At 36.2% G+C, this 24587-nt stretch overlaps 1 long non-coding RNA gene across 2 annotated transcripts; it reads right to left on the bottom strand.

The window, feature by feature from the left end:
* Positions 1 to 3408: 3408 nt before the first annotated feature.
* On the bottom strand, positions 3409 to 24177 carry LOC136285813 (uncharacterized). Of its 2 annotated transcripts, XR_010719549.1 has the most exons (6): positions 24106 to 24177; positions 21341 to 21457; positions 10378 to 10503; positions 10149 to 10248; positions 7944 to 8083; positions 3409 to 5603 (listed from the first exon to the last, which is right to left on the bottom strand). It is a non-coding gene; the product is annotated as an uncharacterized lncRNA (long non-coding RNA). The 2 variants fall into 2 exon arrangements; XR_010719550.1 differs by lacking the exon at positions 10149 to 10248.
* Positions 24178 to 24587: the final 410 nt, after the last annotated feature.

Here is a 24587-nt window from a genome sequence, read left to right as displayed (position 1 = left end):
AAAGAAGTGATTTGAGTTCTTGGTAAAGTAAGACAAGACCTTTTTTCAAAATATAATTTGAGGTGGTATGGGAGGGGGGAGATTACTGTTGTGCACTTGGAGCCCTGTGTGTGTAACAGGAAGAATTATGAATACTTCTTTAACTTGTTGAGTCAGAAAACAAAAGTCTTTGAATAAAGATTTAGTTGAGTTGAGATTTTATCAGAGAACTAGAGGATTCTGCAGGAGGCAGTATTCTCATTTTTGCAGGCAGAGAGGAAAACTGTGGTGATATAAAATGGTCACAGACACAACACAATTCAGGGACATCACTGAGATAAGCCTTAGGCTATTTCCCCAAGCCACATCACCAGACTGCACTACTTTTTAAGGCCAGTTGATGACATAATGTACAGAATATAGTGACAAGTGCACTGGTGTATGAGGTGCCATGGAATCTCTCCACAGTTGACATTTATTAATAAGAAATTTACTCTATATTTATTGAACAATCATTTTTATAAAGTATCTTATTTGTGGGTTCAGCAAGTGAAGGGCAAAAATATAAAACAGGGACAAAATTATTTGAAAATGTAGCATGCCTTGTAATACAACTGTTCTTAGAACATCAATAAGAAAGCTGGAGTTTAAAGGGAACAGCTGTGTTGGCCAAGTACCTACACAAGGAGGAAAAATGAAAATCCATGAAAGCACCTTTTTTTCCTTCTCTCTCTTCCTGCCCTTGGCAATGCATCACAATGTAAGTGAAATCTGTTACAAACTAAAAATTAAAAACTAAAAATTAAAAGAAGAACACCCCCTCCAAAAGATAAAAAAACAAACAAATACAGAGAAAAAACCAAACAAATAAACAAAAAAATACCCAACAAGAAAAAAGGCAAAATACATAGGAGGGGGAAAATGTTTGTACGAGCTAATAATGCTCAGAATTACAATGTCTAATCTGGTAATCACAATGGTTTTCAGTTTTGCAGCTCAACAGGAGAGCTTCAGTTGATGAAAAGTGCTGACCAGAAAGCTTCTCAACAGTAGGATACCAGATTGACTCAGGGAAAAGAAGGAACAGCTCAGAAGTTGGTCAGAGGTACAGTATGAGAGAGAACAGCTTGGGGCTAACAAATCTGTCAGAACAGACAAAATGCACAAGTGAAAAAGCTCCTGGATTGTAGATGAAAGCAATCCCAAAGGAAACTATAGTGCTAAAGCCCAGCAAAACAAGATAACACAGAGAGCAAATACAGGTTTTAGCACTCTTACTGGGACTTCTAGAACAAAAATGCACCTAGACGGAGGCTTTTAACAGCTACTTCTCATGGAATGAGGGAACCCATCCTTAAATACACAAAATCCACTGTCTCAGTACTCCTCAAAAAACTGGAGAAATGGACTGAAATGGTACCAAAATAACTTATAGACAGGTACCTGGGTGTAAAGACAAAGTCTCATCTATTAGACCATTTACTAATCTATCCTTTTTAAGCTGTTATTTTTTAAGTAATTTATTCAGTATAAATAGTAATGGGGAGAAAAATGTATAGAGGTAAAATATGCAAGTTAAGTCCCTGCTCCCTTTTGACTTCTTAATCCAAAAGTATACAAGAGAACACTGTTACAAACTTCACACAGAAATACACAAAAGAGAAAGACATCCTTTCCTGGGTCATGGGCTGCAGTTTTAAGCCCTTATTTTCATACAGTGCTTTTCAATGTCTTTTTGAGAGAAAAAGGAAACTCATTAAAGACATGGAGACAAGAATTACTTTGTGACCTATTTAAAATCATAACAATACGTATAATTTAACTAGACTAATAATTATCATTGAAGTGCAGTGGTTCAAAGGAGTGCAGGAACATATAATTAATAATAACTTTGAAAGTTTAATGCAGAAAAGACTTAGAACAACTTGTCTCCTTCCTGTTAAATGTTTTTCCTATGCTTCCTTAAGCCACTCTGGGTGACAGAATGAGAATCTGGGAGTGCCACAATGAATCACCACTGTCCTCACGTCTTACTGGGAGACTTGTGATGGTACTACTGAGGTCTCTTCCTCATATCTTTGTAAATTATGTCTGTATGTTTTCCCTTGTTTGTACTTTTTCTGGGTATGCTCAGTCCAAAGGGTATCCTTCAATGAAAAAGAAAAAAACGTAAGAAAAAGCCATAGAATAAATCATAGAATGACAGACTGGTCTCAGTGGGAAGGGATCATAAAGACCATCCAGTTCCAGCCCCCTGCAATGTGCAGGGTCTCCTTGCACTAGACTAGGTTGCTCAAAGCTTCATCCAGGCTAACCTTGAGCACATCCAGGGATGTGGCATCCACAGGTCCTCTGGGTGCCATGTTCCAGTGCCTCACTATTCTCACATTAAGGTATTTCTTCATGACACATAATCTAAATCTGCTCTCTGTCAGTTTGAAGCCATTCCCTCTTGTCCTGTCACTTTAGGCTCTTGTAAATATTTGTAAATATCTTGTCTATCTTTCCTATGGGCTCCCTTCAAGTACTGGAGGCTACAATTCCGTCACTCCAAACTTTTCCTTTTTAAGACTTGACAATCCCAATTCCCTCTGCCTTTCCTCATAATTGAATTCAAATTCCTTAGTTCTGCCTTCTTCCTGTTTTACATACTTAAAAAATGCTTATACATAAAATGCTATTGAACCCAAATTTTTAGTCATCCTAGGAATTGGGAATGTTGTACCTTTTCCTCATAGAAGAGAAAAAGGATAGCTAGCTAGCTAGCTAGAGTGTAAACACCCAGAGAAAAGTGTGAAATCACTTGAAAATTCAAAAATGTGTATGCACACAAAAGATTGTTGAATTCAAGAATCTTCCTTTCCTTTTTTTCTGGCACTTCAAACACTATTAGACTCATTACTTGATAAACACTCTTAATCATCTCTATCCTTTCCCCTGACTATGTCTCTCCTCTCCTCTCCTCTCCTCTCCTCTCCTCTCCTCTCCTCTCCTCTCCTCTCCTCTCCTCTCCTCTCCTCTCCTCTCCTCTCCTCTCCTCTCCTCTCCTCTCCTCTCCTCTCCTCTCCTCTCCTCTCCTCTCCTCTCCTCTCCTCTCCTCTCCTCTCCTCTCCTCTCCTCTCCTCTCCTCTCCTCTCCTCTCCTCTCCTCTCCCTGAAGTTTCCATCATTCTGTCTTTCTGCTGTCTTCTCCTCTAGCAGGATACCTGCAAAACCTTCTGTGCACACATAGCATTTACAACTTGCTACCTAATATCAACCTAGTTGAAAGATAAAGTTTTGTTATGTTTGTACAAATGTTGTGAAAGAAGAAAGCCAGGAAGGGTAAGGAAGTCACACTGAGCATGGTGATGAATGACAAACTCAAAAACTACTAGAATCCAAAGGATCTTCAAGAAAAAGGACATTACAAGTGGTTTGATCTCAGACAAGAATTTATTCAGAGCTCACACAATTTGGAACAACAAAGGCAACCAAACTTCCTTCACCCAGGTCATGTGAGCTACTTCTTTCATGTAATTTCTTTTTTGGAAGCAAGGAAAAATATAGCCTTATGTATTAAAAAAGCTATAACAGCCTTATCTTAATACACATATATTTTAGTGGGCTTAGTTTTGCATTGTTTGTCTGTATTTTCTTTATATAGCACTAAACCCCTTGAACCCCATGAAAATACCGATTTAAAATTGCAGTAAGCATTGCTCAAGTTTTTACCACATCAATTTCCACTGAAATATGTTCCAGGAGTTGTAGTTTGTGCTGTACCATTGTCTTCTCTCCTCTGAAACCACACTTACTGAAATTAAGTATCAGATTTTTAATATCTCATACAATCTGTGACAGGTGTTTTATTACCTCAACCTTTTTAATATTCTGAGTGTTGGTTGGTGTGTCTTTCCTTTCCATGCAGTTTACAGCCTCACTAAATTGTGTGGAAAAAGGTACTGGCCAACAAACTAAACCGCAAAATATTAAAGCTGAAAGAGAAAATGTCAAAACTTTCAAAGTCCACTGTGCTGTTATATGCATTTCAGGAATTTTAATAAACTCAGAATCTTTTGTTTTATGAAATTTTAAGTAACAAATAATTATTTAAATATATTTTTAAAAATAGCTGAGTCTACTGCGTTATTTTTTCAATTAAAAAAAATTAAAGTTCCTTTTCCATTGTTCATCAAAATAATACTCCAACCAAAGATAAAAATTTTCATTTTCAAAAATTTATCATAAAAGCAAAGAAAATGAAAGGTTGGTTTTGTAAAACTGTAAAATGAAATTCCACTGGCGATTCCATCCCTTTTTCTGTGGTGGGACATAAACCGGATCCATTTGCCAAGTGTACGGGAGATCCAAGTTTCAGGTCTGTGATCAGTTTGACAAAGACACTGTCTACCAAATAAAGCATACTCTGATTTCAGAGCATGGAACAGTTTTAGTCCCATTTTATTACAGCTTTCAAATATTAAAATTCTCAGTAAGTCAAAGTTGAAATGTCATTAAGATGCCTTATAGGGATATGTTGTTGAAGATGTTATGGAAGTGATCCATGCCTCAGTAAATAGCTGATTTTTGTTCAAAATAGCGTAACATTGGAACACACTGTCAGGGAAATGGTGGTCACCATGCCTGGAGGTGTTCAAGAACTGGACAAGGCACTCAGTGCCATGTCCATGTTGACAAGGTGGTGATCAGTCACGGGTTAGACTCAATGATCTTGGAAGTCTTTTCCAACCTAAATGATTCTGTTTTCCTTTAAGTAAGACTAAGACCATTTATCCTGCTGAGAAATAACCTACAAGCCCGTAACAATCCTTTTCCACTTTGTTAAAGAATTTTCTTGATCTGCTGATTGTGTGAAACTAAGAAAATAATCTGGAAAAAGATGACTACATGCAAGTTCCTTCCATGTCTTGTTTCCGAGGCTCCAGTTGAGGGGCACTGAAAAAGCAGGACAAGGGAAGAGGGGACCAGTGTTCTCATCACAGACTGGAGTGGAGCCTCACACACAGCTCTAGGCATCACCTGCCCTATGAGGATAGTTTGAAGTTTGTCCTTTCCATCCTGTTCTCTCCCACCTGTCCCTGCAGCCCACAGTGAATACCCCAGTCAAATCTGTGAGTAGCTGGGTACCTGGGGGGAAACTTCCTTGTTTGGAAAGGAAGAAACAACCAGGTTCAAAACAGATACCTGAATAGCTACAGGAAGACTCTTGAAAAATAATACATTTTGTTTACAGAAAGTTATTCATCTGCACAATGACAAAGCATAAAACATAAATTAATTCTTCTTTAAATCTCTTTTTCTTCAATAATTGAAAGACTAAAAATGATTCAGAGTCTTGGCATCTTCTGATAACATTCTCTTCACAATGGAGCCCTCTCTCATGGCAAATTGCGTTTTAGTAGCAGCAAGGAATTGAGTCTGCATTTTTTTACCCATTTTTCAGCTACTCACAAGGAAAAGCATAGTGCTGTTAAAGAAGCACAGTTTCAGCATAACAGTACAAATTCATCCATGCTTAACACCTCCATGACTTGGAGTGACAGTTTTCAGCTCAGAACAGATGTTCCCACTCTACATAGCGGCATGAGCTAAAAGTACAGCCAACTTTCACAAATATCATTTCTGGAAAAAAAAAAATTAACATTCATTAAATACCTGGATCATTTAATATAGCAATAACCTTTTCTTCCCTCTTAACTTTTAACTTACTATTTAAAAAAAATACTGTACTGCAGATAATCTCTTTGGAATTTTGGGAGGGTTTTTTTTCAGGTACTGTAGTCTGATTTAAGTATATGTTTCATAAAATTAAGTATAAAAACTCAGAACTCCCATCTTGAGACCATAAAATGTGTAAGATAAGTAACTCTACAAGGTAAGTAGGCTGGAACTTGTGTACAAACCCTGGACATAGGTGAGGTTTTCATTGCTTGGTTACTGCCACCAATGGTTAAATAATTAATTACCCTGCAAATCTCGACAAAATAGTATTATTGCTACTTCCCATTAAATAATTATGTAGCATCTGTTTGACTTGATAGTTCTTGCCTTATAAAGCTATTCAGAGTAGTTATATTAGCAGCTAGAAAATGCAGAGATACCCCAGGTGTCTCTAATATGCTGCAGGTGGTCACATCTGTGTCCATGAGGTCCTGCACATGCAGTTCATCTGTCTGCCAGGTAAGAGGAGGTAATCAGCTTCTGCACAGTACTGTATTTTTAGAAAGTAAGCAAAACTCAGACTGCATGGGCATATCAGAGAATCATGGAATTATAGAGACCTGGAAGATCATCTCATTCCAATGCCCCTGCCATGGGAAGGGCCACTTTCTACTAGACCAGGTTGCTCAGATTCCCATCCAACCTGGCATTGAGCACTTCCAGGGATGGGGCAGCCACAGCTTCTCCAGACAAACCTGTTCTGGTGCCTCATCACCCTCACAGGAAGGATTTCTTCTTCATATCTAGTCCAACCCCACTCCCTGTTAGTTTGGAGACATTGCCCCTTGTCCTGTCACTCCAGACTCTTGTAAATAGTCTCAACACCTTTCTTGTCAGAAATGCTGAAATTTGGTCCCCCCAAAGCCTTCTCTTTTCCAGGCTGAGCAGCCCCAGTTCTCTCAGCCTTTCCTCACAGGAGAGCTGCTCCAGCCCTCTGATCACCCTGGTGCCTCCTCTGGCCTGGCTCCAGCAGGTCCCTGTCCTTGCTGTGCTGGGAGCCCAGAGCTGGATGCAGCCCTGCAGGTGGGGGTCTCAGCAGACTGGGGCAGAGAGGCAAAATCCCCTCCCTGCCCTGCTGCCCACGGGGCTTTGGATGCAGCCCAGCACACGGGGGTTTCTGGACTCCCAGCCAAGCATGTCCAACCTCTCACCCACCATTTATTACTGACTCCACCAATACCTACCCTTTTATTGTAGACAAATCTTAAAGTATCCTTTCAATATCATCAGAGAACATGTAACTAACAGGCATAGTATGCACCTTTTGGCTATTCATATGAATGATATTAAAAATGTGTAAATCAATTTTCCTGGAGAAATTAACCAGAAAAATTGGCTAAGAGGAATGTAAGTTGAGTAGACAGCTAGTTTTGCATGGCATCTGTGGAACTCTTCCAGATTGTTCTTTTAGGAAATGTGCGAATATAATTTTTTTAAAAAAGCAAGTGGTATTTTCTGTCACAGATTATGCCTGCCAAACACAAAGCTTGAATAAAAGTGACATTTATGTACACTAAATGTTTACAAAGTTCTTGATGTGCTCCTTATGTAATTATCTCTCAGCATTGCGTTCTGACATGCAGGGAAGGCAAGAACAGCTGTTCATTTTAGAACCAACTGTTATTTTTTCCGTTATATAGATATATCTATTTTCACCATGTTTATGCATTCACATGCCCACATGCACAGATATATGGACTCAGAAATGCACACATCTGTACTTTTTCAGATAGGGGTTGATAGCTGGGTAGGAGAATAAACCTTCCCTGTGCCTCACAGTCTGTCAGTAAAACTGGAGCTGACACCCCTGGTAAATGTCTGGCTGAATTGGAATGAAATTAAGTACTGGAAATAGCAAATTTTAAATAAAAATACTTGCTACAGAAAAAAAAGAAATCCACAGGATAAACCTCTGGATTTTTCCTGGTTTTGTAGTTTATTTGTTTAATCTGCATTCTTAATAAACCACATTTATTTCCTCTTGCAGATCACTCAGGAAACAGAAACCTGGATTCAGCTATTTCACTTGCACCAAAGATTCATTTCTCCACATACCACTGATCACAGCTGGGACATTTCATTAATCGTGTGGGGAAGGGGTATCAGACATGGCTATGGCAAACTTTGAGTATTACACTAGATCAAGCAAATAAATCCTCATTTGAGAAAGAGAAACCTCCTCATGACTAATTCATTGAACAAAATGAAAATTGGGTTCATCCTTTTACTCAGGTCACTTACCATAACATGAAATACTTGAAATGTTTATACCCTAGTTGCAGCTGTCCAGTCCAGAACCAGTCTGCCCTTTCAGCTGATAAACAAATCCAGGCATAAAGCTGGTAGGGGCAAAGGAGGCACTGCCTGGTAGCTGCTTTTCTCTTTTCCACGCCACATATAAAGGACACCAAGAAGAAAAAAAAAACCAAAAAAACAGGGACAGACCATGAATTCCCTCCATTAAAATCCTTCATCGGTAAAAAGGATAAAATAGTAAAATTATAGAAAATTATATGGTATCTCTAACACATTAGAAAAATACACAAACCACCTAAAAATTATATATGTGGGTAAAAGATATTTATATCAAGTACATTAATTTACAGAAGGTACTCTGATCAGTGATACTGTCTATTAATTGTCTTATTTTTTTCTTGGTTGTTTGCAACAAATGGAATTGGCAGGTGTTTCCAAGTGACCACAATTAAATGCTCCTTTTATTTGGATATAGCCTCCTTGCATAATTTTCTGGTAATTCAAGCTCCCAATCAAATCAAAGTTCATTTCAGATTTCCAGGTCTTTCTTATGGAGTTCTAAAAGACAATCTCAGTGTTCTTGCGACATTAAAATATAGAGTTGATAACTATGCAGTTAAAGTACTGTGATTTTCCATTTCTGTTAGAACAGTATTTGTAGTGCTTTCCTGACAAAAAGCAATTAGTTTAAAAAAAACGAAGCACCCCTCCAAATTCAAACAAGCTAAAAGAAAATGTAAGAGCAATAAAAAATTAGGTGAGCACGATGCAGCTTTTGAAGAGACATGATATAAACTGTAGTGGTAATAATTTTTATCCTTGGCCAAATTTCAAATCTCATCCACAAGGCTTCTAATGGGCTTAGCAAGCCATACTTTAAACTAATATTGCTGTTACAGAGAAGTTTCTTATTTGGCATCTGTTTTCAAAGGTCATTCAACAACATTTGCTAAAAGGAAAACTGAAAATATTTATTCATAAATAGATATTTTCCAAAACAGCCTTAATGACATTTAACCACCTACTAACGTGCAGTCACCCATAACAAGTATATTGTTTCTATATACTGCAATTATAGTACAAGATAAAGGTCTCTTATGTACAACTAACCACTTAGTAAATGATAGGCTATGTTGATAATTACAGACGTTGCTCAAATCACAAAATGAAAATCTTTTTCTAAGTTTCCTAATAATCTTCCCTGTAGGCAGTTCTATTATGCGTGAATTCTACAGAAGCCTTAAGAAATTGTCATAATGCAGAAATATTTGTTTGAATAGTTCCTGCTGCCAGCAGTAAGCTATAATTTATCACATTACGGGATACACAGGCTGTCATTAACTCAACTCTTGTTCCTAAGTGCTTATTTATTCCATTCTGTAGTCACATGGCATGGGCTTGGTCTAAATAGCATCAATAGCACCATGTGGACTTACTGATGATATTGGGAGGCAGTTAATCCAAACCTTTAGTCTGTAAGTCACTTCTGCACAGGTTACCAAACCACTGCTCAGTTATCAGTGTTAAAGGTATGGAAGCATTTTTTTAATCTTTTTTAATCCATCTCTGTCAGTGCCTAAAAATCAGATTTTAATGGAAGATTTAACTTGTTTCAACAAGCTTCAGGTCACAAAGCCCATTCAGAAGATAAAGCACTGGTGTCGATAGAACTGATGAGAAACACAAACTGGGTTTGAGCAACAAATATCACTCTGAAGAGAGATGGTGCTGTTAAATGTGATTTGGTTTTGCCTGAGGTTTTTGAACTTGTCAATTCATCTGAAAGTGTGCTGATATCTGTGTTCCTGTGTAATCTCTGACTACTATATTCCTGCATCATCTAAGTATATTAAAACTGAAATAGCTATCTGAAAACTTTACAATGCTTTTAGAGATAAGGAAACAATATTTTGATATTATATTATCAAGTAATATATAATATTATTCAATATCATGAACAAAAATAAAGTTTATAGCTTACATGCCCTGTTCTTGTCCAAATCAGTGACTGCAGCTTTTTCTACACTGTGCTTTGAAAACTTTAGTAGAGATCATATCACTGAAACGTCTGTAGACATTCTCCCATTATCCTAGCAGGAAAATCCTTCCATTTATTAACCTGTGCAGGTTTGTCATTTTGAAATAAAATGGAAGTGCTAACTGAGCTCTTTATTTATTTCAAATACTTACTATACTGGTATTTAGACTCACAGTAACACCCAAAGGCTGGGTAGATGTTCATCAATGGTTTCTGCTCTGAAGACCTTGAAATCCTTTAAAGTTTTCAGTTCTTCAGACACAAAAAGGATATTAAGTTACATCAGTAAGTGGCTATGCAAAAATGCATTTTCTTTCTCATTTTCTATGGAACTTCTTATTCTGAAAATATAGTATAATATTTTCCCTAGCAAGACCTTACCTCCTTTTTTAAATTAAATTTTTCCCAGAAATAATCAACAGAAAAGGTGATACATTTGGATTATCCCAACACTGTTCTATTTGATCTCAAGGTAGTCAGCCTCTGCTTGATGCTCATGTCCTTATCCTGAAAGAAATATTGAAATAAATTCAAAGCTTCAAGCAGCAAAAACCCCAACCAGAACAGAAACAGAAATGTTTTCCCAAATGTCTAAAAGTTACAGCAAAGGTCACATCTTCATTTCCAAAATACAGATAGAGATCATAAAGGATAAAGGTATCATGTTACTTTCTAATTTTATTTAAGATGAAACTAGGTTGAAGGAGATGAAACCTGGGTGCCTTTTTTTGGATTTTTTTTTTACATTGGAATGAGCTTTTTCAGTAAATGGGGTCTTTTTCAGCATGGGGTCTCTCCATGCTATCTCCAAGCTGATCTCAGAAATACTTGCCTTTTCTCCTTGAATAAAAAGAATCAAAGAAATTATGTATCTTTCCTCAGTTCCTCCCTATATTTTTTCTTTTCTCCTCCCACATATTAGCCTAGCCATTAAAAAAATTCAACATTTCTAGTCCTGATGAACTCTTTTTGTGTCTTAATCACCTCATGTGTTCTGTCAATGAGAGAAGCAAAGAAAAAACACATTATTCTTCAGGCAGGTGAAGGCTGACATTTTATTTCTGTACACAGAATAAAGGGAAATTTCCTAAGTCATAAAGATTCCAACCATATCTTCCAACTTAAAATAACCTGGAAATCCACTAATCCAAGGATAATTGTTGAATGAATTGGCCTGCCTAGGAGATAATTTTTTAAACAGTGGTGATTTAAAAAGTATATATTTAAGAGAACTCAAAATGAACATGAGTGTGTTTCCCAGTGAATGACTACCTCAGGGAGACATGGTGTCAAACATAATATTAAAAAAATACCAAGAAGTGAGGAAAAAATATAAAGGGAAAATGTTTTGATAACTTAGATTTGCAAAATGTGTGTTGTACCTATAAAAATGCATTGTACCTTCCAGAGGATTTACCACAAAACTCATTATAACTGGCATTTTTCTTAATGATCATTTCCCTGAGGCTGCATGGCAATATAAGAATTTGAGATTTAATTATTTTTTATTCCTCTGGGCAATAAAGAAAAGCTTTGAAGCTAAAGGCTAAAAACCAGAAGGAAGATATAAAGAACCTAAAAATTACTGTTATGAAGCAATCTTATGTAGATTGAACCCATTGTTTTTTTTCTCTTTTGAGGACTGATGCATGAATCTTGAAATCTGGATGTTAGCAGCTCTGGATTATGGACAGATAAATATTCATGGTTGCTTTGCATACATTCTTACAATCATCTTGTTATATCCTGGGTAATACTAGGGGTTCATGATTTATAGTGAAGTGAGATGGAGTTTTTCAACCTTGTTAAACATTTTTTAGAAATATAAACTAAACTGATTATTTCACAAGTGAAGACCTTATACAGGGCAGAAAGGTTGTGGAAATTTGAGATTAAAAAAAATAATCAGTAGTTCAAAAAATATGATTATTTAAGGAATGTATGTGTTAGTTAACAGCCCAACTGGCTTCTTCCAACTATTATCAGTGTGAATGATTGAAAAAAAATAGTACAAGAAGCCTTTATATACGTATAATCTGAGACACACATAGAAAAAGGCACATCTACAATGGTCCTTCAAAATCATTACATGTCCCTATATTGCTGCAAGGTTTTGACTAAATGTGGTAAAACTAAAAATCTAGTAGTTCAGTAATAGCTTAGCAAAGAGCAATTGTGGGTAAAATGTTAATACCTCTCTTTTCTTCTCTTTTATGTTGAATGAATTATTCATTTTTCATTTATTAGCTAACTCTGCATATTTGATGCTTCTTTGAGATTAGTAATTACTTTGAGGAACTTAAAGTATTTACACTGGATTTTTTTATCATGCTGATTGTTTAAACACTGTGTCATATAAAATACAGCAATTACTATTGCCTTGTCTGGGAGAAGGTTGTAAAAACATGTCTCATTAATTTTATGAGGTCATCTAATTGATGTAAGAACCCAGCAGAAATTCTGTCAAGCAGCTGGAAAGCGACCAGCTCCCTGTGGGTGTGTGGAGCTTGGGTGAATTCAGGCAGCCTCTGTACCCTGGGAGGAATTCACCTGCAGCATCCACTGAACAGGGCACACTGTTCCAGGGCCCATCTTTGACATCACTGTTCTTTTCACATGTGTTCACAAGCATGAATTGCAATGCTGAAGGGAGAAAAGGGAAAGTGCTTGAATCTCAGTGGAAAACTGTCACCAAGTTTCATTGGACTTGAAATGATTGTATATGAGTAGATCAATTCTACCTTGTGTCAGCACTTCATGTCAGCACTAGAAAGGCTACACAAACACAGAATGGAGACAGGAACATTTGCATCAAAGCACAGAGTTGTCTCACACTGATATTTTAAAAATTATATTATAGGAGGCTTTGATGTTTCTTACTTACCCCTTGGCTCTTGTGAGAATTGTCCATGAACACCCACTGAAATAAAATGCTCAATAAGTGAAGTACATATTTTTCTTAGTGAAATAAAAGTTATCAAAATGGCACAAATTTTTCTGCAATTCATCATTTAATTTCAATCACTGGGGAACATGACATTGTGTTTAAAATGCATATGAAAAGAAAAATTCATGTTATGGTAACCATCATTTAAACATAATTCTGGAATAATAGGTTTTGTCTTATGATCCTTGTTCAGACTGTGAGTTTTTAGTGAAAAGGGTGAGGCACAATGCAATCTTTCCTCTTGGCAGCGTGTTAAAGAATTTAAAAAGATGCTTTTCCTCTACTCCTATTAGTTTGGGGCAGTAGTTCTTATATCATAAGACATTCATTACTTTTTCCACTTATTTTGAAAAAACACGTCAATCAAATATGAGACCAATCAAATCAATCAAAAGGATTATACAAAATGAAGTTTCTTAAAGTTTTCATTCATGGTAGTATCAAGCTGCATGATTATATGTGGTTTAACAAAAACATTGAAATAGAACTTTTGCAAAAAGCTACCATCAGAACTAATTTTCTGCATAAAACCTAAACAGATTTTTCTTTATTGACATTTTCCTCAACCTTCTAGTGAGAAAAATTATTTGAAGTTAAAGCCAAACACATTTCCATAGATTGAAAGAGGAGAGATTTAGATTATATGTGAGAAAGAAATTCTTTACAAGAGTCGTGAGGCACTGGAATACATTTCCCAGAAAAGTTGTGGATGCCTCATTTATGGAAATGTTCAAGGCCAGATGAGATGGGGCTTTAAACAAACTGATCTGTTGGGTGGCAACCCTGCCTATTGCAGAGGGTTGGAACTGCGTGATCCCTAATGTCCCTTCTAACCTAAACCATTAGATGTAACTATGAAAGACCGTTATATGTTCTTACATGTAATAATGTGGTTCTCAGCAAAGCTGTACCAGATATTGAAAATTATGACAGACAACACCACTAGTTCTGTTCAAATATAGGTTGTTTAAATAAATGTACTCTTCACTTTCTGAAAAAGAAAACTATAGATGTACCTTGCTACATGAGAACATGGAAAATTTAAAACAAGGCAAATGATAACAACATAGCTAGGAACTAAGCAAGAATCTGAGGACCTACACTATGAGCACCAAAGGGCCAAGACTATTTTCAATTCATCAATATTTCTAATAACCACAGATTTTCTCCCTATCTCTTTCACTTTGCACAGCACTGCTGAATTTTCCTCTGTTCTTTAGCTAGTGTAATGGGGGTAAATACTTCCTGTCAACAGAATTGTTATAATGATTAATACCAAGGCAAAATTCTAGTTCTTTTTTAAGTGATCAGTACAGGTGGTTGTCATTTGCTGTGTCTATGCACTTCACAGTCAATTGCATATTTATGAGCATCATATATGCTTAATGTTACAGCAGAAAAATACAAGTGGCTCTTGAAATATCTTTACTCCTCCTCCAAGTGATATTCATAGAGAACTAAAAAAATATCTCATAAAAGAAGCAGTCTTCGAAGTATGCTGAAACCTCCTAAAATGCGTAGGACGAGCCACAACTGCAATTTAAAGCTATCAAAAGGACAAGTCAAGTTTTTACTTTTATACACGTTTACATATCTCACTGTAGCAAAATCATAGTTCCCATCTGGAATGCATAATACAATGTCTTCACTTGCCTTAGACTTTCCATTTCCTCACTATTTCCAGTGAGGACCAGAACAACATAGAAACATTGAAATGGGCATGTGAAAGTTTCTGTCACAGTCAGAAAAAACCTTTTCTTCCTGCACAGAATGGACTGGACAACTGAAAAGGATAGAAATTTTACTAACTGCTGCTAGACAGTGGCCAAATACTGGAAATTCTCATGTTTCAGGGCATTTGGAGGGTAGGACAGGCTGGATTATTATCACAGAGAATAATTTCTCTCTTTTTATGGATGTAGATCCAGTCATTACTGAAACCCAGAAAGAATAGTGCTAGAGAGCAACAATGCAGTCAGAAGCATTGCTTTTACTGTAAACTACTGCTTGTATTAGCAAACTCTCTTTCAGAAATAGGACAAAACATTCAGTCCAGTAAAGCAGCTCAACATTTTTGTTCTTACAGGCTGTGCTTCCTAATCTTTGTTCCTTATTTAAGTATTGTGTTGTAATTCCATTTGTTGCTTCCTTAGACAATAGCCAACATGTTAAGCTTATAAGTGCTAAAGGGAGTAAACCAGAGGTGGAACAAGAGGTAATGATACCAATACCACTGTTCCTGTAACTTAAAGCAGGAAAAAAATCTATACCCACAAACTGAATTCTTCACTAGTAATGAAGATGCCAATGTTGGTGGCAGTACAACTGGAAGCAGTGTCATTGAGTAAATGGGTTTTGCTTTGATTTCTACTTAAGACTAGAACAACTGAAAAAAACCACAAAACTTCAATATTTCTGAAACCGGGGCAAGTAGGCATAATTACTCCTGAAAACTGCTCTTGCTCTGCTAATGAACTTTAGGACAAAGTGCTGGTATCTGGTTTATCTGGTTTCATCTGGGATAGAGATCTTTTTGTTCCTAGTAGCTTGTACAGTGTTGTGGTTTGCATTTGGTATGAGAACAATGTCGATAACACACAAATGTAGGGCAAACCCCTCTGAGGGGTTTGCCCTGCAACAGACAGTGAAAATCTGTGTGAAACTAGGATTTCTGGTGCATCCCTGGGCTAATTTCACTTGAGGGTCTGCAATGAATTCCATCAATGCCCAGGACTATACCTAAAGGCTTCAGATCTATCTAGTTGAGAGAAAGGCTTAGAGAGAAGACCTGGAACAACTTGCAAACTCAGCACAAATATCACAAAGATAGTAAAGGTTCAGTTTACCTCACACCCAAGAGCATACCTCCCAGTGTAGAAATTAATCAGCCTTTTTTCAGTATTGTTAATTATTATATATAGAAAACAGCCATGCTCACTTAGTTCATACATTAAATATTTACAATACCCTAAGGTTTGCTGTTGTTTCAAGCTACTTTCCATTTATTCCTTCCTATTTCTTTCTCCCTAGGTCTTTTTTTTCAATGCTGTAGCAAAGTGAAATTCACAATAACCATAATTGAGTTAGTATTATTCAACCAATTTTTTTATACACCCACATCAACTGCAAATCTTTAGGAGTTCACTGCTGCTTCCCATCCAATAACAAAGCTTTTGCATCCACTACTGCTTCTGTAATGGGATTGAAATTATTTCCAACATCCTCCCACCAAAATGCTCCTGCCAGCCTTTAATTATACTCCAATCTTCTTGTTTATCCACCCCTTTGCAGTGGTCCCTTGCACAATGATTTGCATTCACCCTTGCACCCTGTGTTCTGCCTCTACTGTTCCATTTCGTTTTGAATACAGAATTTTAAGGACATTAATTTCCATTTTTTAAATTCAAGCATGAGATTTTTCCTCTAAAAAAGTATGATTAACTTCTGATACTTTTAAGTTCTTGCAACCTAGTCATTTGCAGTCTGATAAAACAATTCCACAATGTTTGAAGAAACCTAAAAACTTACAATGAAGGGTAACTCCTTGACAAACTATTTCAAAATAATTCTGCTTTATGAATGTATAAGAACTGAAGACAATTTTTATTTTTCTGAAAGAAAGAAAAAACAGCAACCAAACTTAATCCAAATCCACAAAATCCCCCAAATCTAAAAGCAATATAAATCACTTACTTTCATCCAAAATGGGACATCAGATCACACATGTTCACAGGACAGGGGTCTTTATTTCTCCTTCCTGTGTTAATTGTAATCAGAAGCATCTGATAATAATTTCCCATTATTTTAGGAAATAAATTTTTTAAAACTCCTTTAAAAATAAATACAGTTCTTTGATCCTTTAATTGCTTGGAAAAATTCAACAGATAAGGGAGTAAATGGCAGGGGTCAAGTTAAATTCATTCATGCAGTTGGTTCTGGTGCACTTGCAACTGAGCTTGAAGAAATATAAACTAATATTTTTATTCTTTGACAATAACAGTTGAGCTTGCTTTTATTTTCAAATGAAAATACATTTGAAAATATTTTTCAAAAGGAATGTAAGCATTGGACAGAACTGGAAATAGGCAAATAGATTCCAAGGCAGAAGTGCATAAACACTGGAAGCTTTTCCTTTATTTCAATATTCAATAAAAAATGCTAAATAGTGCAATTTTTTACAGAAGGATGGATGCTGACCACATATATGTATGAACATATATGTGCACTACATTGAATGAAGGTGTGAAAACATCATTGAGAGCTGTTGCCCTCATTTTCAGACCTGTAGTTTTATTAAGTTGATATTGAAGTCTTTTGCAGAATTTTAAATAAAGGAATATGAAATGCTTTGGCATAATTGCTCATTGCCAGGAACCATAATATTCATCTTACATCTATCAGAGTTCCTTACAGTGGCCTCCAAAAAATTAATGGAATAGACTTGGCATTACTGCCTTAAATTAAAGTCACTGTGCGTCACAGATTACATTTAAAGCCTATTTCTTCAGCTATTTATCTGCTTCTACAGCCTGTCAACTGTCTAGGAAACATTTTTTTCTGTGAGAATAAAGCAAATGATTAACCTTTTGCTGTGAATTTAAAACTTTTCAATATATAGATGTATATATATTTTTTTTTTCTGCCTAAGAACACATCCTTTTTGGTTTGGGATTTTTTTTTTTTTTTGTTGCATTAAAAAACCCCAAACTGGGGGGAAAAAAAATAAAGGAAAAAATCCACCCCACAACAACAACAAAACAAACAAAAAAACAACAAAAACAACACAAAACACCCCACACAGAAAAAAAATCAAATCCCACAAAACTGTTTTCCCCAGGGATAGAATTTCTTCCCGTACCTATATTCTCACTTACTTTCTATCCTTCAGATTCAGTGTTATTATGAAAAGTATTCCCTATTGTTGAACCCACAATGTAGTTTATCTCCCTCAAAATCATCGCATCAGAAACTCCTTCAAAAAATTCCTACACAAATCTGAAGACCAATCATCTGTAAAACCTCATCCTCAGAGACTCTATATTTCCTTCAACCCTGAACAGACCAAAGTCTATTTTGACTCTATAGTCTTTAGGGGCCCTATTTGATGCTATTCTTTTGAGTCAAACCTTCTACCTACAAAGCCCTCAGTAACAGGCACAGACAGACAATGTTCACCTGGATTGTTACCAGTTCCGTCTGTCTCCCAGACCTGGTGGGATGTTGCTCTCCTCCAATCTCCTGCTTATTCACCCAGGTACTGAGAGGACGTTCCTAACCTCATCCCTCCCATGACTGCACAAAGTCTGCCTACAATCCCTGAATGCTTCAAAGCCTCCAAAACCATGATTTTCCTGGATGATGTCCCAACATATTCACCTGCACTGCTGTACTGCATAGAAGAGAGCAGTCACATCAGTCAAGTATGCTCAACACACAAGGCTTTTCAGAAAGGCTCATGGAAAAAGCCATACATTCAGAGAGAAGTGCAGACAGATTCCGAGCATATATTCATCCAGTAGAACATTCAAAATCTGAAGATAAATTCTATTCAGTACTTTCAGAGTATCCTCTAAATATGAATTTTCCTTCTTGTAACCCTGTCTGAAGGGATTTGCATGTGATCAGACCCTCACTGCCTCAGATGAACGGAAGAAAGATTACTGAAGAAGCTGCATTTTAATGCCAACAGTAATTTAATTAATTTACAAAATGATGCAGTGGGAACCCACTGAAGACCAGAAGAACATCAAATTGCCTATCTTTCCTGATGCCATGTATACAATGGACACAGTTTCTGAGCACTCCTTTAAAAAAAAAGATCATCCTTAAAAGGAATTTCAGAACATTTCAAACATATTTATAGCACTAGACAAACTGTCACAATAAGTCAGCTGTCCACTAATTATCCACAAAAGAATGTTTTCCAAGTAAGATGTTTGTGAAGTGGGATGCTAATTGAAAGAAATTTATATGCCTTTATGTATATAGTCTGTATAGGGTGTATGAAACATCACTTGGTAAACAAGGGTGACATTAAAAGCAAGGGTGACTTCTGACAAAGTAAATGTTGGGCATGTAATACCTAGTGGAATTTCCTTCAAACAAGGTTTATCAAATCATTCATTTTCCAGTTCTTAGTAATACATGACTTTCTTAAGACACCAAAGGACCTTACTGTAAACACTGAACATCTGTTCCATTTTGAAATAAATAAATCTATGCAGGTTGGAGACAAGTTTATGCAATTTTATTTCCACTTTGATGTTTTAGGAGGGACTTATTCACTGCAAAAACACACTTTAAAGTCACATGAAAACTTTTCTTGGATACGTGGAGGTGTCTGGAAAACAAAAAGTATAGTGTATTCTGCATAATCTTCCCAAGAAACTCACTTTAGTAGTAAAATGAGTTACTGGAGACAATTTTGTGCAACTTCAATTTTCAGTCATTGTGATTTTTAGTGTGGCAAAATCTCTGATTCCATGATTCTATGAAATTAGCATAGATTTATCACAGCTAATTTTTTTTTTTTGTGCAGGATATCTGAAAGTAATTGTTATAATTTTAATATTTGGTAGGAGCTGTCCCCTTGCTGTCCTCTACAGGTATACTTCCAAAAAAATTCTACATCAAAATGACAGCAGAAAATAAAGTCTTAGCTAGTAAAATAGGTGGGGAGATTATTCTGCTATTAGATGTGACTCCCTCCCTTGTCCCCCAGAATCCTCAGCTACTGTTATTGATATAACTCTGTGCCATCTGTTCCTCTGGAAAACTACATTCCCCATTTTTCTACTACCTAAATAAAACTTTTCCCTGAAGAGCTAAAATTTTGACATTGGAAAATACAAATGGTTAAGGAAGACATTTTCCTTTTTCAAAAGTAATATTTTTTTTTTAATTTCACTTTCCAGAAATTGTGTGTTGGGTCAGGACAAACAACATGACTAAAAAGTCAATAGGTAAAATCAATAAATTAGAAAAACAAAACAAAGAAAAACCAAAACAAACAAGCAAACACAAAAACAAAAACAAAAGGCAAAACCCCCAAAACAAAACAACCAACCAAAAACACCAACCTTCTCTTGAGAAGAATTTCAGACAAAGTGCTCCAGTCAAATTTTAAACCTGGAGAATATCTAGCATTCAATTCAATTCTCTAAGCTATAATATTAATTTGCTAATAAGTAGAAAACTCTTTTAGGTGACTTTAAAGTGTCTCTTTTGAGACAATGAAAAGCAAAATTTCTAGATGGCTTCTTTGTATTGTTGTGACATAAAGTTACAAAAAAATTTGAAAAGTGGCATTTGTGAACCATCTCTTGTGAAGGGTTTAACAGAGGACACTGGCAGTTGCAGTATATTGTCCTTTAGTTATTTAAGAGTTGCCTATAAAGAGAAAAGGAATGGGGGAAATCATGGCAATTTTTCAGCAAGTTTGGAAATAATCTAACACAAGAATTAGAACCCATGAAGAAATTAGCTACTATACCAGGACAATGGAAAAACAAACAAACCGCTCCCATCCTTCATAGAGTTATGATAACTATAGGATAATGCTACCATTAAATCCCTATTTTCTAGGTGAGTAGTACTTTTTCCATATTTCCCCCAACTTAACCTCATTAAGATCCTGACTATGGAATAATGATAATGTATGCAAATCCTTCTCCAACCTTTCCTCCAAAAACAGCTCCAAATCCATGCCCATGAATCTTCACACCTTTGTCTACAGCAGGTTACTCCAGACACTAAAGACATTTCAAATAGTCGTATTTCTTTTTAATTTAACACACTTTTCTTACTTTTCTCATAATTAATTTATTGTTGAGCATCACCCATATCATAAAGAAATGCTTATCTCTGATTTAGTCAAGAAAAAGATAGATGAACACAAGAACACATGCTGTTCAGTGGTATTTGTGTGATAAATGGAAGTTCTTTCAAAGTCACGCTTTGAATTAAGACAAAGCTATTCCTGATCAGTCTCTAAAACTACCTGAGAAGAGGTCATTGAGACGTGGGGGTCAGCCTCTTCTTCCATGTAGCAAGTGATAGGATGAGAGGAAATGGCCTCAAGTTGCACCAGGGGGCATTAAGAGAAATCTCTTCACTGAAACAGTAGTTAAACACTGGAACAAGCTGCCCAGGGAAGTGGCATAGTCACCATCCCTGGAGGGGTTTAAAATCTTTATAGATGAGGCACTTGGGAACATGGCTTAGCACTTGGCAGTGCTGGAGGAATGGATGGGCTTGATGATTTTAGAAGTCTTTTCCAACCTAAACTATTTTGTGATACTATGACAGAAAAGAAAAACACCACCACCACAACCATCACCAGAGTGCAGACAGTCAGGACATCAGGAGAGGGAGAAGAGCAGAGCCACATCCACTTGCCTGAATGCTCCGATAGGCACTCACTGCTGTCTGCAGACCAGGCGAATCTGGGGACACGGTCCTGTCATTTTGCCTTGTAGACAACATTGGGTTTCACTCATAAAAGCAAATTCATATCTAGGAAGATTTTAAAAAGTAATTTTTAAAATACAGTTTCTCACTTCCATCTTCCTACACCTGCTTGGACTATTCCTGCTGCCTAAGTGGTCAAGTTCCTGGCAGCAACTCTGCACTGAACCAGTCCCTTTTTCCTTCTCTGGTGGCTTTGATTGAAAACCACTGGGACAGGAATGACTGAAATCAGCTGTGAATAAAGGCATGTGGTAAGGGATGGCAGAGACTCCAGCAGAAAGGTACAATTGTCTCCATTTTCAGTCAAACCTCTCCAAAACACCCTCCCATATCTCCTATAAGAGACAGGAGATTTGATGTAATGCAATGGAACCTAAAGCTTTACTGCACATACTCAGCATACACCATGTTACCATCTGTCAATCTGTCATGGGCAGTTTGACAGATGGCTGACTGCAGGTCACTTTGGCAAAAGGTTGTCACTCAGAGCAATTCTACAAGAGCAATGTGGACTCAAAACTAGGAAACAAGAAAAACCCCAAACCATCAAAATAGTTGCATCACAGAGTAAGGAAAATACTTCAGAGTAATCACCCCAAAGTGCCCATTTCTTTGCTCACTTCTGCAGTGAAAATTACAAACCATTTCAAAAGTGAGCAGTAGGAAAAGTTCAAGTAACATTAAAAATGCAGATGAAAGGCATTGATATGAGTATTCTGTAAAAACTTACAAGAGAAAGTAGAGAGGAAAATACAGGCAAGCCCCAGGGAAATACAGGTTACTTGAAATTGCAGAGCAATAGTTACATACACCTGTATTCTCCATAAGAAAAGATAGTATCTCCAAAGCTTTTAGCAGTCTTGAAAATAGAATTAATGTTTTAAGTATTCATTGAAAAAACAGATAAACTTATTGTAAGTATCCCTTTAGGCTTAGTTCTATATAAAAAAGGAGACATATCAGCTTCCATTAATGCAGTAAATAGAAATAATCAACTGTTAAAATACTGAAAATAATGAAATAAAATCAGTTAAATGAAGCCTTGTAAGCAAAGAAATAAATTTTATGGTAACCTATAGGGAATATGGAGAGAATTTTACTGAGACGATTCAAGCTATCTAACTGAAAGAAGTTATCATGACATAAATCCTTCATTGATTTCCAAAAGTGAGCTGCTTTAATATACTTTGGATTAGTCTGATATGTTCAATAGATAGAAAAGATGCCAATTTACCCAAGTGAAATCCTTTCAGGAAACGTATCTGTCCAGCTAAACTACCATCAAACAGTTTTCTGAACTCACAAGTGGAATTTTTAATAGAAGAAAAAGTGTTCAGTCAAATACAACTGAGCTCACTGGGGAGATGAGAGAGCTGAGTTTAAGCTATGGACTTTGAATTTAGGTCTCTCAATACAAGGAAGTATCTGAGTAACTATCAACATTGCTAAGATCATCTATTTCTAGATAATCAACATTTATGTTTATATGGAGTCAAATCTGAACCTATGATTTGAGCTTGCTGCCTATACCTGTATGGCCACCATGCTTTCAAAGAGGTACACAGGAATGCCTTTTGTCCCCATTCCTATCCAAAAAGAAGAATGAAGCTATCACCACAAAACAATTTTGGTGTAGAAACTTCTTGATCCCTAATAAATAATTTACTGAAAAAAATAACAAAGAGATTTCTTTCTCTGGGAAAGCAAATGGAAAACCATGGCATATTTCAACCACAGCATACCATAATGTCCTCAGCCTAAAGATGAACATCAGCTAAAATATAGTCTCTGAATTTCTGGGCATCAAGATCCATTTCTAAAATGGATTAAGATATTACTGTAGAGAAAAGGAATAGAGAACAACTATTGTCATGAGTGTTCTTCAGGAAAACTATTCAGAAAATAGGTTTATGTATTCAGCTACAAATACAGCAAATCCCCCATTTTCTACTTTGCTTCTTCTTGTGCCAATGATGTTTTCACTCCATGGCACTCAAACATATCTGAAATGATGATTGCTCACGCACAAGAAGAAACATAAAATCTTGTTGCCTTATTTGTCGCAATGACTGTATTCATTGCTGTCAGCCCAGGTCTATTGTCTAATATTTCACTAGGATGAAATCTGCAAGAGAGGAGCTGAAATGTCCATCATTCCAAAATAATCATTCTTTTTATGGAACCTAATTAACTTACAGGTATTGATCCATTGAGTATATTTTAAGAAGTTCTATTTTGCTATGATAGAGACAATAGGCATATTTCTCTTTACAGAATTCAGATCTTTCTAAACAAGCCATCTTTGCTGTACTTGTACCTTCAATTTCACACTTCAGCAGATGGTCTATTAGACTCAGCTGTTTCCTGAATTGTTCTTTAGAAGAATAAACAAAAAGTGCACCCTAGAACGGATGTTTGCAAATGCTTTCTATAAAATAGAGAACATATGCTTATTCCAATGTTAATAAAATACAAATGCAGAAATATTAAATAAGTTTCTATTGGAACAGAAATAAAACACAGGTATGATAGGCCCAGGAAGAGAAACAACAGCTGGGAAAAAACCCCAACACAATAACAACAGCAACAAAACAAAAAACTTCTCCATAGAATCCTCACAGGAAATACATTATCTGCTAAAAATAAAGTAATAAAAATATATCTCAAGATGAAATTTTTCTGCAGTTTAATACCCTGTAGACTTGAAAAAATCTGTGATAGGAAAATAATTAGGGTAGCTGTTACTTCTTCAAAGCTTATTGACCAGGCCTCTGATCAGTGCAACAGAGCTTTTTTGTAGGTCTTTAAAAACAATTATCTGTATTTACACATCTGGTGTTTAATCAAGTAATTTGTACCTGATTATCTTAGCTACAGGTAGCTAAGGCAGGAAGGTAGCCCTCTATGTCAGTATGCCCATATATCTTCTAGAGATAATAAATTCTTAGGAAACATCGTAAAATTGTTGAGGGGTCACCGAGTCATCAGCGTGCCTCCTCATGGCACAAGTAAGACACAAATAAGAAGCAAAATAAATAAAATAAGAAGACCACACCAGTTTAAAAAAAAAAAGTCTCTCATAAGAAAGAGGCAAGAAATTAGAATGCCTTCTACCATGAAAAATCACAACACAAGAAATTAACCCCCAGTTAGGCAAATGGTAAGTTCTTTCCCC

Source organism: Chamaea fasciata, unplaced genomic scaffold (genome assembly GCF_029207755.1).
Source record: "Chamaea fasciata isolate MVZ Bird 193981 ecotype frontalis unplaced genomic scaffold, bChaFas1.0.hap1 SCAF_2, whole genome shotgun sequence".
In the NCBI taxonomy this organism is placed as follows: domain Eukaryota; kingdom Metazoa; phylum Chordata; class Aves; order Passeriformes; family Sylviidae; genus Chamaea; species Chamaea fasciata.
Note: the sequence above shows the minus strand (reverse complement) of the source record. Positions and strands in the feature narration are given on the sequence as shown.